Raw genomic sequence first — 12,785 nt, 5'->3', positions numbered from 1 at the left:
TGGAGGCCAGGCCCTCTGGTGCAGGGGGCTGGCTAAACAAGCAGTTCGGTTTAGGAGCCCAGGCCCTCTGGTGCAGGGGGGCTGGGCAAACACACAGTTCAGGCGGCCAGGCCCTCTGGTGCAGGGGGCTGGCTAAACAAGCAGTTCAATAGCCCAGGCCCTCTGGTGCAGGGGGCTGGGACAATAGCAGTTCCACGGCCCAGGCCCTCTGGTGCAGGGGGGGCCGGGGCAATAGCAGTCCAACGGCCCAGGCCCTCTGGGGCAGGGGGGCCGGGGCAATAGCAGTTCAACGAGGGAAGGCCCAGGCCCTGGCTCAGGGCGGGGCCCACACCGACACTGCTCAGGCCCTTGGAAGCAGGGGCAGAGCAGCTACACAGCTAGGGAGCTCAGGCCCCCTTGCACAGGGGCTGAGCAACACTCACTCGGGGGGTAAGCCCTGGCGGCGAGACCAGAGCGTTGGGTGAGGGGGAAGCCTGCCACCCGTGTGTGGGGTGGCAGGGGGGAACGCAGGCCCACCCACTCCACTGCGTTCCAGCCCGGGGCCCTAACAGCGGTTACTGCCGCTGCCGGTCAGTGGGGTATCCTGACCGAAACACACTGACATGGGTTCGCATGCCTCGACAGCCTGACCGGGGTCGGCTACCCCCGGGCTACTTCCAATTTCCCCCTCAGGGCCTACCTCGTCCGCGGCACCGGGCAGGGTCCAGTCCACCAGCATAGGCTCCTCCCGGCCGGGGCTTGGTGGCAGGTCCGGCAGCTCCGTCGGGAAGTCCGGCCAGTTGTACTCGGGCGGTTCCTCCGGGTAACAGCAGGGCCGAAGGGGTTCTGGTGCGGTCTCACCTTCGGGGTCGCTGTGGGGGGGTTCCAAGGACTCCCCCCAATGACGGGAACGGACAGGCTCCGGCGGCTCTTCCTCGTAGTGAGCCCGGGGCAGCTCCGGCCAGCTAGGCGAATATCCCCGGGCCTCAGAGGTATCCTGGTCGGGAGCTCTTGGCCGCACGTCTGCTCCCTGCGGTGGCCGGCGCCTGACTGAGCTCTGGCTGCCAGGCTTTATACTTCCTGTCCCGCCCCTTGACTTCCGGGGGGCGGGGACAGGTGGCGGTGGCTCCGCCCACTCAGGTGTCTGCTCCAGTGCTCCCTCCTCTGGGCAGGAGGGGAGCCACACCGACTCACTACAGCCCCCAATATGTGCAATACGGATGAGTTAAGGTTGCTTAGAACCTTAGCTTTTGTTTTTATTGACCTCTAAGTCATTACAATTATAATCTTAAATATTGCAACAACATTTTGGTATTTGATAAGAAAGTGTCGTGAACTGGCAGGATCATTTAGGATGCTGAAAATTAGAGGAACTTCTGTCTTATTTAGTATTTTCATGTGTTGATATATTCATATTCCATGGTACCTCTTGTTCAGAATACCAGTCTATTAAATTATTGCTTTTTTTCCCCTCACTGTTTTCTATGGCAGCAGCAGCCTTCTTAAATCTATCACAGAAAGCAGACAAGATAAGTTACTTTATTCTCATATGAGATTTGGAAAGATGGATACTATCATAAAAGAAACAGAGCTTGTAGTGAAATTCTTGCTACAGAAAAACCTGGTTCAATAAAAATGCTGTTATTGTAATAAATTTAGCAAAATAACTCTGAACAAACAAACCATTTTACAGTCAAACTCAAGAGTCTAAGGGCCAAACTATGAAATTTAGCCATTGGCTTGGTGAAATGTTACTCAGTCCCTTGGCAGTTCAGGGAGGAATTGTGCCTAAGACAAGTACGTTATACACCAGCCATTGCTCAGGATAGTGCCTGCAGTTAGATTCGAACTCTGTATTTATTTTGTTAAATTATGAGATAACGTTACAGAAATATGAAGATGTTAATGTAGCAAGGGGTCAACAAACATGTGGACAAGGGGGATTCAGTGGACATAGTGCACTTAGATTTCCAGAAAGCCTTTGACAAGGTCCCTCACCAAAGGCTCTTACATAAATTAAGTTGTAATAGGATAAGAGGGAAGATCCTTTCATGGATTGAAAACTGGTTAAAAGACAGGGAACAAAGGGTAGGAATAAATGGTAAATTTTCAGAATGGAGAGGAATAACTAGTGGTGTTCCCCAAGGGTCAGTCCTAGGACCAATCCTATTCAACTTATTCATAAATGATCTGGAGAAAGGGGTAAACAGTGAGGTGGCAAAGTTTGCAGATGATACTAAACTGCTTAAGATAGTTAAGACCAAAGCAGACTGTGAAGAACTTCAAAAAGATCTCACAAAACTAAGTGATTGGACAACAAAATGGCAAATGAAATTTAATGTGGATAAATGTAAGGTAATGCACATTGGAAAAAATAACCCCAACTATACATACAATATGATGGGGGCTAATTTAGCTACAACGAATCAGGAAAAAGATCTTGAAGTCATCATGGATAGTTCTCTGAAGACGTCCACGCAGTGTGCAGCAGCAGTCAAAAAAGCAAACAGGATGTTAGGAATCATTAAAAAAAGGATAGAGAATAAGATGGAGAATATCTTATTGCCCCTACATAAATCCATGAATATTGCATACACATGTGGTCTCCTCATCTCAAAAAAGATATACTGGCATTAGAAAAGGTTCAGAGAAGGGCAACTAAAATGATTAGGGGTTTGGAACGGGTCCCATATGAGGAGAGATTAAAGAGGCTAGGACTTTTCAGCTTAGAAAAGAGGAGACTAAGGGGGGATATAAAATCATGAGTGGTGTGGAGAAAGTGAATAAGGAAAAGTTATTTACTTGTTCCCATAATATAAGAACTAGGGACCACCAAATGAAATTAATGGGCAGCAGGTTTAAAACAAATAAAAGGAAGTTCTTCTTCACACAGCACACAGTCAACTTGTGGAACTCCTTGCCTGAGGAGGTTGTGAAGGCTAGGACTATAACAAGGTTTAAAAGAGAACTAGATAAATTCATGGAGGTTAAGTCTATTAATGGCTATTAGCCAGGATGGGTAAGGAATGGTGTCCCTAGCCTCTGTTTGTCAGAGGGTGGAGATGGATGGCAGGAGAGAGATCACTTGATCATTACCTGTTACCTGTTCACTCCCTCTGGGGCACCTGGCATTGGCCATGTCGGCAGACAGGATACTGGGCTGGATGGACCTTTGGTCTGACCCAGTATGGCCATTCTTATGTTCTTAGAATAAAAAGAAAATAAAGTAAGTTACAAGATTTATTATTAATTATTATTATTATTATTAGCTATTTTATTTCCGAGTACTTTGTGCCCCTTGTTTTTTTAGAGCTTCTTTTTTAGGGATGAAGAAAGGGAAGAAATGAATTTTGATGTAATTTTTTATTTAATTTTGATGTAATGGTAAAAAACCCACACAAGCGGAATGTTTGTAAGAGAGATCATAATTTAATTGTAGCCCAACACATGTGGCTGCAGGTGCTCCAGCTGTCTATTACATTCCTGTCCATCAGATTGTTCATGTATTCCCTATTTTAACCCCAATTAAGCCTATTTGTTGCTTCTCTTGTGGTGAGCATCTGCTACTACAAAAAGGCATAATTTTAATTTGTTTTTTATATTACATTAACTCTAATATTGTTTACAGGCTCTTATAAAGTTACTTTACCTGTGTTTTTACCTGCAATTTGATTTATACTGAGAATATTACTTTTATAAGATTTATAAGAGAATTTTACGTCCATGTGTTCTCCTGGATGCTTTTTATATCTTGTTTAGAAGTAGGCTTGTTAAGCCTTGGTTTTTCTCTGATGTTGCTGCTGCCTGCAATAGCAGGCATGATTTTAATTTGTTGCTTTAACATTTTGCATGAGCTGAACAAAGATTCTGTTTAAACCTCCATTGATTTCTACATATATTAACTACCACCGCTCAGAGAAGTGACTCCAGTCCACTGGAATCAAATCAAACCACTGCTTTTAATTTGATCTACAAGGGCAAAAAGTTACCTGATATTTATACATGCCCATGCCCATTTTATTTCAATTTTAAAATTTGGTTCAAATTTACATTTCAGACCACACAATAGAGAAATAAATCATGACAAAATTATTTAAAAACATAATTACGTTGCCATCCTTATACTGTGCAATCACCAATAAAGGTGGGGCAGATACTTTCTCTGGTCCATTTTCCTGGGATTTTGTTCTGAACAGAGATAAGAAAATGAAGAGATTTGAAGAACTGGTTAAGTAGCAAGAATGTTATAATGGTTGGCAGAAGGAAAACGCTAAAGAGTTTGCAGCCATGGTGAGGGATTTCCTACTTGAAGGCACAGCCTCACAATTGAAGACATCAGTCCACAGTTCAAAATTTCTGGACTCCTCACTGACAAAGATTTCACATCACAGCATCCACAAGAAACATGTTCTCCAATCTAAAATCAGCTAGGAAGCTGCATGCTAACCTGGAAGATGATGACCTGGCCTCCACAAAACACACCTTTGTTACCTCCTGGCTGGACTATAGCAATATATTACACTGTGGCAGCATGTAGGGTACAGGCACTACACTTGTGGCTACACAACACGGTGACAAGCAGGCTTTGGTGTGTAGCTACACATGGTAGTGATAGGCTCTTGCAAAGGGGAGGCAACAGGGAACTACACCGCTAAAAATAGCAATATAGACAGGGAAGACGCTGGTCGGGTACGTAGAGAGCTGTGAAAGTATGTACCCTAAGGTTGTGGTGTGCCTGAACACTGCTCACCTCAGCAGTGCCTCACTTGTGCTAAGGGGGGGGGGGGGGCTTGAAGTGTATTCACTCTGCCACAAGATTTGTGCAGTGTAGATATATTCTAGATGTGCACGAAAGCTACAACCCTAAGAAAACTGCAACTGGCACAGAATGCATCTGCCTGGCTCCTTAGCAACAAGAGTTACTGCAAAGTATACCAAACCTATTCTCCACCCACTGGCTCCCACTAGGATGCCACGTCAAGTTTCTCCCACAGGGAGTAAGAAATACCTCAAACCTTTGCTCTGTACCAAGTGCAAAGTCACTATTCTTTGGTCACTATTCTACCAGAACATAGCAAATCATAAAGAGAAGGAGAAAATTCAAAACACAATTCTCCCCCTCTTGAGAGAGACATGGAAGACTTCTTACTGATATTTTCCTCTCTGCTGCCAGTGCCTCCCACAGTTCTGAATGCCTTGCCCTTCCTCTCTACAGCTCACAGAAGCAGATCACTGTTTTGGTGCCACTGTCTGGCCATGCCCCCTCTGCTCCTGCTTGCTGCTAGATGAGTTGTTCCCAAGATGTAAAACATCATTAACAAATATTCCAGAGATAACTAACTATGTGCATTAGACCAAGGAAGACAGTCATGTAATAATGATTCCACCTAACAACTTTCTAGGCTCCTGGCTCCTCAGCCAGCACAGACCTACATCTCTCTCCCTGCTGACTGAATTTTTTGCAGACTGCACAGTTCCCTGCATGTACTGTGATATTCCCAGCAATCCAGAACATTCCCAGCCGAAACACGCCAGCCAAAGACGTAAGAGTCACCATACTTGGTCAGACCAATGGTTCATCTAGCCCAGTATTCTGTCTTCCAATGGTGGCCAATGCCAGGTGCTTCAGAGGGAATGAACGGAACAGGTAATCATCAAGTGATCGACCCCCTGATCCCATACCCAGCTTCTGGCAAACAGAGGATAGGGACACTTCAGAGCATTGTTTTGCATCCCCTCCCATCCTGGCTAATGGCCATTGATGGACCTATCCTCCAGAAACTTATCTAGTTCTTTTTTGAACCCTGTTATAGTCTTGGCCTTCACAACATCTTCTGGCAAAGAGTTCCACAGGTTGACTGTGTGCTGTGTGAAGAAATACTTCCTTTTGTTTGTTTTAAACTTGCTACCTATTAATTTCATTTGGTGAGCCCTAAGTTTTTGTGCTATGAGAAGGAGTAAATAACGCTTCCTTATTTACTGTCTCCATACTAGTCATGAATTTATAGACCTCTATCATATCCCCCCTTAGCCGTCTCTTTTCCAAGCTGAAAAGTCCAGTCTTATTAATCTCTCCTCATACGGAAGCCGTTCCATACCCCTAATAATTTTTGTTGCCCCTTTTCTGAACCTTTTCCAAGCCCAATATATTTTTTTGAGATGGGGTGACCAAATCTGCAACGCAGTATTCAAGATGTGGGTATACCATGGATTTATAAAAAGGCAATATGACATTTTCTGTCTTATTATCTATCCCTTTCCTAATGATTCCCAACATTCTGTTAGTTTTTTGACTGCTGCTGCACATTAAGTGGATATTTTCAGAGAACTATCCACAATGACTCCAAGATCTCTTTCTTGAGTGGTAACAGCTAATTTAGACCCTATCATTTTATATGTATAGTTGGTGTGATGGGGTATGCCAGGTATACTGGTTCAGCAGGGGTTAATACCACTCTGTGGGCCGAGGAGGCCATGCCCCCTCAGCTCTGCTGGGCATGCTCCAGCTGGAACCAGGAGAAAAAAAGAGAGCAACTAAGCTCAGTCAGGGCTGACCACTGAAGAGAATGGAGGTGCACTGCAAGCTCCTGCAGAGGCAGTGCCAACATTCCACAATGCAGAGACCAGCCAGATGGCGATGATCAGCAACCCCCAGGCACCCAATGCCTCAGAGGGATGAGATGCCTTGGGACCCCCAAGACAACTAGCCATAGAGGAATGGGTAGGAAGTACCCCAGGGGAATTTAACCGAGATCCGGTCATTGAACCCAGGATTAGTTTAGCGTGTTTCAGCAGGATCCCCGCTGAGCTGTTGGCGGGCAACCCCACCACCGCCAGGGCCCTGGGTTGGGACGAATGGAGTAACCAGGGCCTGGGTCCCTCTATCCTGGCTGCCACCTGCCCCAAGGGAGGAATCTATCTCTCCAGCCACTCAGGCCACCAGGCTATGCTGCCCTGCCGCTGCAGGGCTGCCATATCGACTAACAACTAGGCCATGCAGCCCTGCAAGGGAGGGCACACTATAGACCCCGACCATTAGACTATACTGCTCAGAAGCCAAGGGTAGTTATCCAGACTCAGCCGTGGGATTATAATGCCCTTCCACCCTTCCCAAATGGTGCCTCCTGACAGCTGGGATTATGTTTTCCAATGTGCATTATCTTGCATTTATCAACATTGAATTTCATCTGCTATTTTGTTGCCCAGTCACCCAGTTTTGTGAGATCCTGTTGTAACTCTTTGCAGTCTGCTTTGGACTTAACTATCTTGACTAGTTCTGTATCATCTGCAAACTTTACCACTTCACTGTTTGCCCCTTTTTCCAGATCATTTATGAATATGTTGAATAGTACTGGTCCCAGTACAGACCCCGTGGGACACCATTATTTACCTCTCTCTATTCTGAAAATTGACCGTTTATTTGTATGCTTTGTTTCCTATCTTTTAACAAGTTACCAAACCATAAGAGGACCTTCCCTCTTATCCTAGGACTGCTTATTTTGCTTAAGAGCCTTTGGTGAGTGACCTTGTTAAAGGCTTTCTGAAAATCTAAGTACACTATATGTACTGAATCACGCTTGTGCACATGCTTGTGGATATCCTCGTAGAATTCTAGTGGATTGGTGAGGCTATGATTTCCCTTTAGAAAAGCCATGTTGACTCTTCCCCAACAAATCATGCTCATCTAGATGTCTGATAATTCTGTTCTTTACTATAGTTTCAATTAATTTGCCTGGTACTGAAGTTAGGCTTATTGGCCTTGTGGAAGAAAAAAAAAAAAAAAAACGGACAAAAACTGCTTCCACAGCCTGTAATTGCCAGGATCGCCTCTGGAGCCTTTCTCCAGTCATCTGTTACAGAAGCTGATTTAAGTGATAGGCTACATACCACAGTTAGTAGTTCTGTAATTTCACATTTGAGTTCCTTCAGAACTCCTGGGTGAATACCATCTGGTCCTGGTGACTTATTACTGTTTAGTTTGTCAATTTGTTCCAAAACCTCCTCTAATGACACCTCAATCTGGGACAGTTCCTCAGATTTGTCAGCTAAAAAGAATGACTTAGGTTAGATAATCTTCCTCACATCCTCAGTTGTGAAGACCGATGCAAAGAGTTCATTTAATTTCTCTGAAATGGCCTTATTGTCCTTGCATGCTCCTTTAGCATTTTGATTGTTCAGTGGCCCCCATTGGTTGTTTAGCAGGCTTCCTGCTTCTGATGTACTTAAGTTTTTTTGCTGTTACTTTTTGAGTCTTTGGATAGCTGTTCTTTAAATTCTTTTTTTGGCCTTTCTAATTATATTTTTACACTTCACTAACCACAGTTTATGCTCCTTTCTATTTTCCTCAATAGGATTTCACTTTCAGTTTTTAAAGGATGCCTTTTTGCCTCTAACTGCTTCTTTTACTTTGTTGTTTAGCCACAGTGGCATTGTTTTTGGTCCTCTTACTATATTTTTAAATTTGGGGTATACATTTAAATTGAGCCTGTATTGTGGTGGCTTTAAAAAGTTTCCATGAAACTTGCAGGGATTTCACTTTGGGCACTGTGCCTTTTAATTTCTGTTTAACTAACTTCCTCAGTTTTGTGTAGTCCCTCTTTCTGAAATTAAATGCCACCATGGTGGGCTGATTTGGTGTCCCCTCTCCCCGTAGGGATGTTAAATTTTATTATATTATGGTCACTATTACCATGTGGTTCATCTATATTCACCTCTTGAACCAGATCCTATGCTCCACTTAGAACTAAAACAAGAATTGCCTCTCCTCTTGTGGGTTCCAGGACTAGCTGCTCCAAGAAGCAGTCATTTAAGGTGTCAAGAAACTTTCTCTCCATCCTATCCTGAGGTGACATGTATCCAGTCAATATGGGAATAGTTGAAATCCCCCATTATTATTATTGAGTATTTTATTTGTATAGCCTCTCCAATCTCCCTGAGCATTTCACAGTCACTATCAGCATCTGAGTCTCTTATTTCCATAAACAGCCATTCTTTGATGAAAGGAAGCATTAATTTTACTTTTCGTCCTGGTGTGTGAAAGGCATTCACTTCTCTTGTTTTTAACAGACAGGCACAAGGCAGAGGAGAGACAGAAGATGAGGGAGATACAGGTTTTGGGGGTGGGGTTGATGTTTTTGGAACACTGGGTGGCTGGTCAGTTATGAATGAATGCTTTGGTTGGCAGGTTGACTCTACCTGTTGCTTTGACCTTGATTCTGAGTCCAGTCAGGGACATCATCTGGTTGGGTCTTTTCTGCTTAGACAGGGCAGGATTATGGCCATCTCATCTTGCTGTGCTGGTGCATCAGAATTCAATTAAAAGTTGAGAGAGTCAGAGAAAGGCTAGGAGGAAGAAAGTGGGGCAGAAAGTAACACAAAACAGCATCTTACATGCTTTTGCAGTGCTGGCAACTAGGTATCCCCACACTGATGGGCTGAGGATTGGATGTCATGATGACTTTCAGAGCTCACAGATGAAAAACGAAGAACAAGGCCTGATGGCCTTTCTCTAGAGAATGAAATCCTTCAGTATGGTCTGCTCCCTCTGTCATGGGGTTGAGGAAGAGGAGTTTAAATCAAGATGATCTGGGATGCATTGAGCTGAGATGTGTTAGGAAGATGAAGAAGTTCTCCTCTCCACCCAAAGGCTATCTTTGAGAATCTCCAAAAAGGAGAAAGATGGGTGGCATAGTTTGTACCTTCATTATTTCGTCCACCAGTTAGGCCTAACATCCACCACACCAATTTCGGTCCATTAGTATTCTGATCCATATTTTCTTGTTTAATAAGTCCAACCTCAACACAGTCCTTGAATCACAGTAGTAGGCTTTTATTTGGATTAATTTAGCCTCTGTCTGGTTTTCTTGCACTTGTTCATAACATTCATTATTGAAAATAACTTCACCTATTTTCCATGGATAATTTTCAAGCAAGCAAAAAAAGTTATAAGATGTCACAACCTATTAACTTTTACATAAGTTATACATTTGAGCTTACAGTTAGGGTAAGTTTTAAGAACAGCTCTTTGCTGAAGTTGCCAAGGACAGGAGAAGCCTCTAAATAAAGCTGAAATCTCTATCACTGGGTTAGGTAGTTGAGCCTTAGGACAGGACCAGACAGCATTTCCCAGGGGACTGGAGAAGGGACTGGAGACAGCCCTGCCCTTGTGGACCTTGGGACTCTGGGACTGTGTTAGCTACTGATACCAAACCACAAGTGGGGTTTGGCAGATGGGTAAGGGAAGTGATGAGGTAAAGAACACTTGCCTAAGTGGATTCCAACCAGCAGGTGGGGAACTGAATTAAACTACTGACAAATGTACCACTGTTTTATTTATCATTCATATAGATTGTTGTTGCATTTGACCAAGTTGATCTGTGTTCCCTTTTCCCCCAATAAAGTTGTCTTTGTTTCATACACAGACAGACTCTGTGCTTGCAAATGGGAGAAGTATTGCCTATTAAGAACACTTAGTAATCCCAGAAATTCTGGTTGGGGGCTTGAGCCGGTAGTGTTTGTTACTTTTAAGAGGGACCCCTAGCTATTTGAACCTGGCCCATGTTGCAGCTGAAGCCATCTGTCAGAAGGTGTATACCCAGGACTGTGCCTAGAGTTGGTCTAGCCCTGAGAAAACTGGAACACTGCAGTCTAGGTCACTCTAAAGCAATTCTTTGGTTGCCCATGTTAACGGATATAGCCAGGAAATGGGATTAATAGTTCTTTTTTTCCCCTTACCACCTCTTTCCATTTATAAGATTTTATTCTTGTGGTATAAAAAATACAGTGTGCTATGCACATGACCCTAACATCTTTACTATGGTGACTGAACCATAAACAAATCAGAAAGAAAAAGCCTAAAAACATCTATCAAATGAGTTTGTACCAAGATTTATCAACCTTGCCTTAAAGGCCATTTCACACATTTATGCGCCGCTGCTACAGTTTCTTCCTAAATGACCTCTCTGAAGTTGTGACATATTTGAAGTGTTCAACAGACCATAGAAGCTCACAAGCCACCCTTGTTTTCTGTTCTCTAATGGTTCCTGCCAATATTCTACTGTTGCTGGATCCACATGGGCTCTGATGTCACCCAAACAAACAAACAAAAATCTTACAGTTTTAGAAAAAATGCTGCTGGAACTCCCCTCCCCCAAATTACATCTAACATGTAAATTACATGTAAATATTAATAACTAAGTGCACACTCCTATTAAATACTCCTGCAGAGCACTGAGCAACAGCCATTGACTCCATTAGGCGCTCCGGGTGCTTTCAGGAATGTCTTTGTAAGGATGAGGAGGTGATTCCTACAAGAAAATTTCCTCTGCTATGTTCTTGCAGAGTCCTACCTGGGGGAGCAGCTTTGATCTCAGGAGCTCCATAGGAGCCTCTCCAGCAGAAGCTATTGAGCAGATGCACTAACTCCTTACATCCTTTATTTTTAGCTTCTTACCTAGCAGCACCAATGATTCTTTGGGCAGTGCTGCTCCCTACAGCTCTCCTGGTCTGAGGGAACTTTTGACAATTCTGTCTTGGGAGCCTTCAGGTAGAGCACCTTTGGCCATAGTCTAGAGGTAGCTAACACAGTTGAACAATTACACAGAGTTATTATTAATCAGCTCACAATGGCAAATATTCCAGTGCTCTGGACCAACCCCCACCCCAATCACACACACACCAAAACCCAGCAGTAACGAAGTACTGGGTTTGAAACTCTTTCCACAGCAATAGATTGCAATTCTGATTGTAAGCTCTTCAGAGCAGGGACTTCATTTGTGTTAGGAAAATGCCTACCACACTGCAGGGATGCTACAACCTCAGTATACATCACATTAATGATAATAGCAAACAAATCTGAGAACTTTCCTATGGAATTGTAAGGTAAGCAATACATTCTCCATTCTTATCCTAGAAGGATAGCGTGAGGAATATTTAGTTGTGGTAAGTGATAAACTACAGCTATTGCGTAAACCAAATTTTTCTTCTTCAAGTTTACAAGGTAGTAATAAGATTGAGGATGGGGAGGGCCCCAGGACCTGAGGGGCATAATACTGACATTTACAATCCATTTAATTCTACTTGACATATTCCATTACTTTATGGAGTGTCTCAGTCTCTCTTCATAACTATGATTCTAACCCTTATTCACAGGAAGTAATATTAAGCATTGGGCTTAACAAAGACCATAAAGTAATCAGCAGTGCTGTCTGACTATTAAGTCAAAGCCAGGAACCACAAGGGTTTTGTTGCTGTTGTTGTTTTGTTTAAAAGTCTGGGAGCTAAAAAGCCAAGCAGAACTATAGGATCCTGTCTGTGTCCAATGTAGTCTCAAAGACTCCCCTTATACATATCCCATAGCTTTCTATATATAAAAATTGCGCCGAGCACTAGTTGTATTGACCAGTATACATGTATTAAAAACTTGTAAAATAATGTGTACACCACTTACCAATTTCCTGTATTCAGAAACATGCTAGAAGGATGCAGACATAAGTACAGTTTCTTACAAACCCTTCAGCCATGTTGAAAGGCAGTTTCTCTGCAGGCTGGTAGGACTGTGGAAAGATTTATTACATAGCTAATTACGGTAATACCACATTACCCCTCTACAGCCCCAGCAGGGAAGAGAGCCAATCAGGAATGGATCTCTCCGAGGCGAATAGCTGGGTCAGGGAGCATAAATTCCCTGACTCCTCATGTACCTTTGCACTACCCTGCAGGCTCAGGGTGGTCTCCTCCTCTCCACTTGCAAACCAGGCTCAACCATACTCAAAATTGTTCAGCCCATTGCTGAGTTGATACACCAG

Source organism: Terrapene carolina, unplaced genomic scaffold, assembly GCF_002925995.2.
Source record: "Terrapene carolina triunguis isolate 2854851 unplaced genomic scaffold, T_m_triunguis-2.0 Scaffold58, whole genome shotgun sequence".
In the NCBI taxonomy this organism is placed as follows: Eukaryota; Metazoa; Chordata; order Testudines; family Emydidae; genus Terrapene; species Terrapene triunguis.
This window is presented reverse-complemented; position numbering follows the sequence as displayed.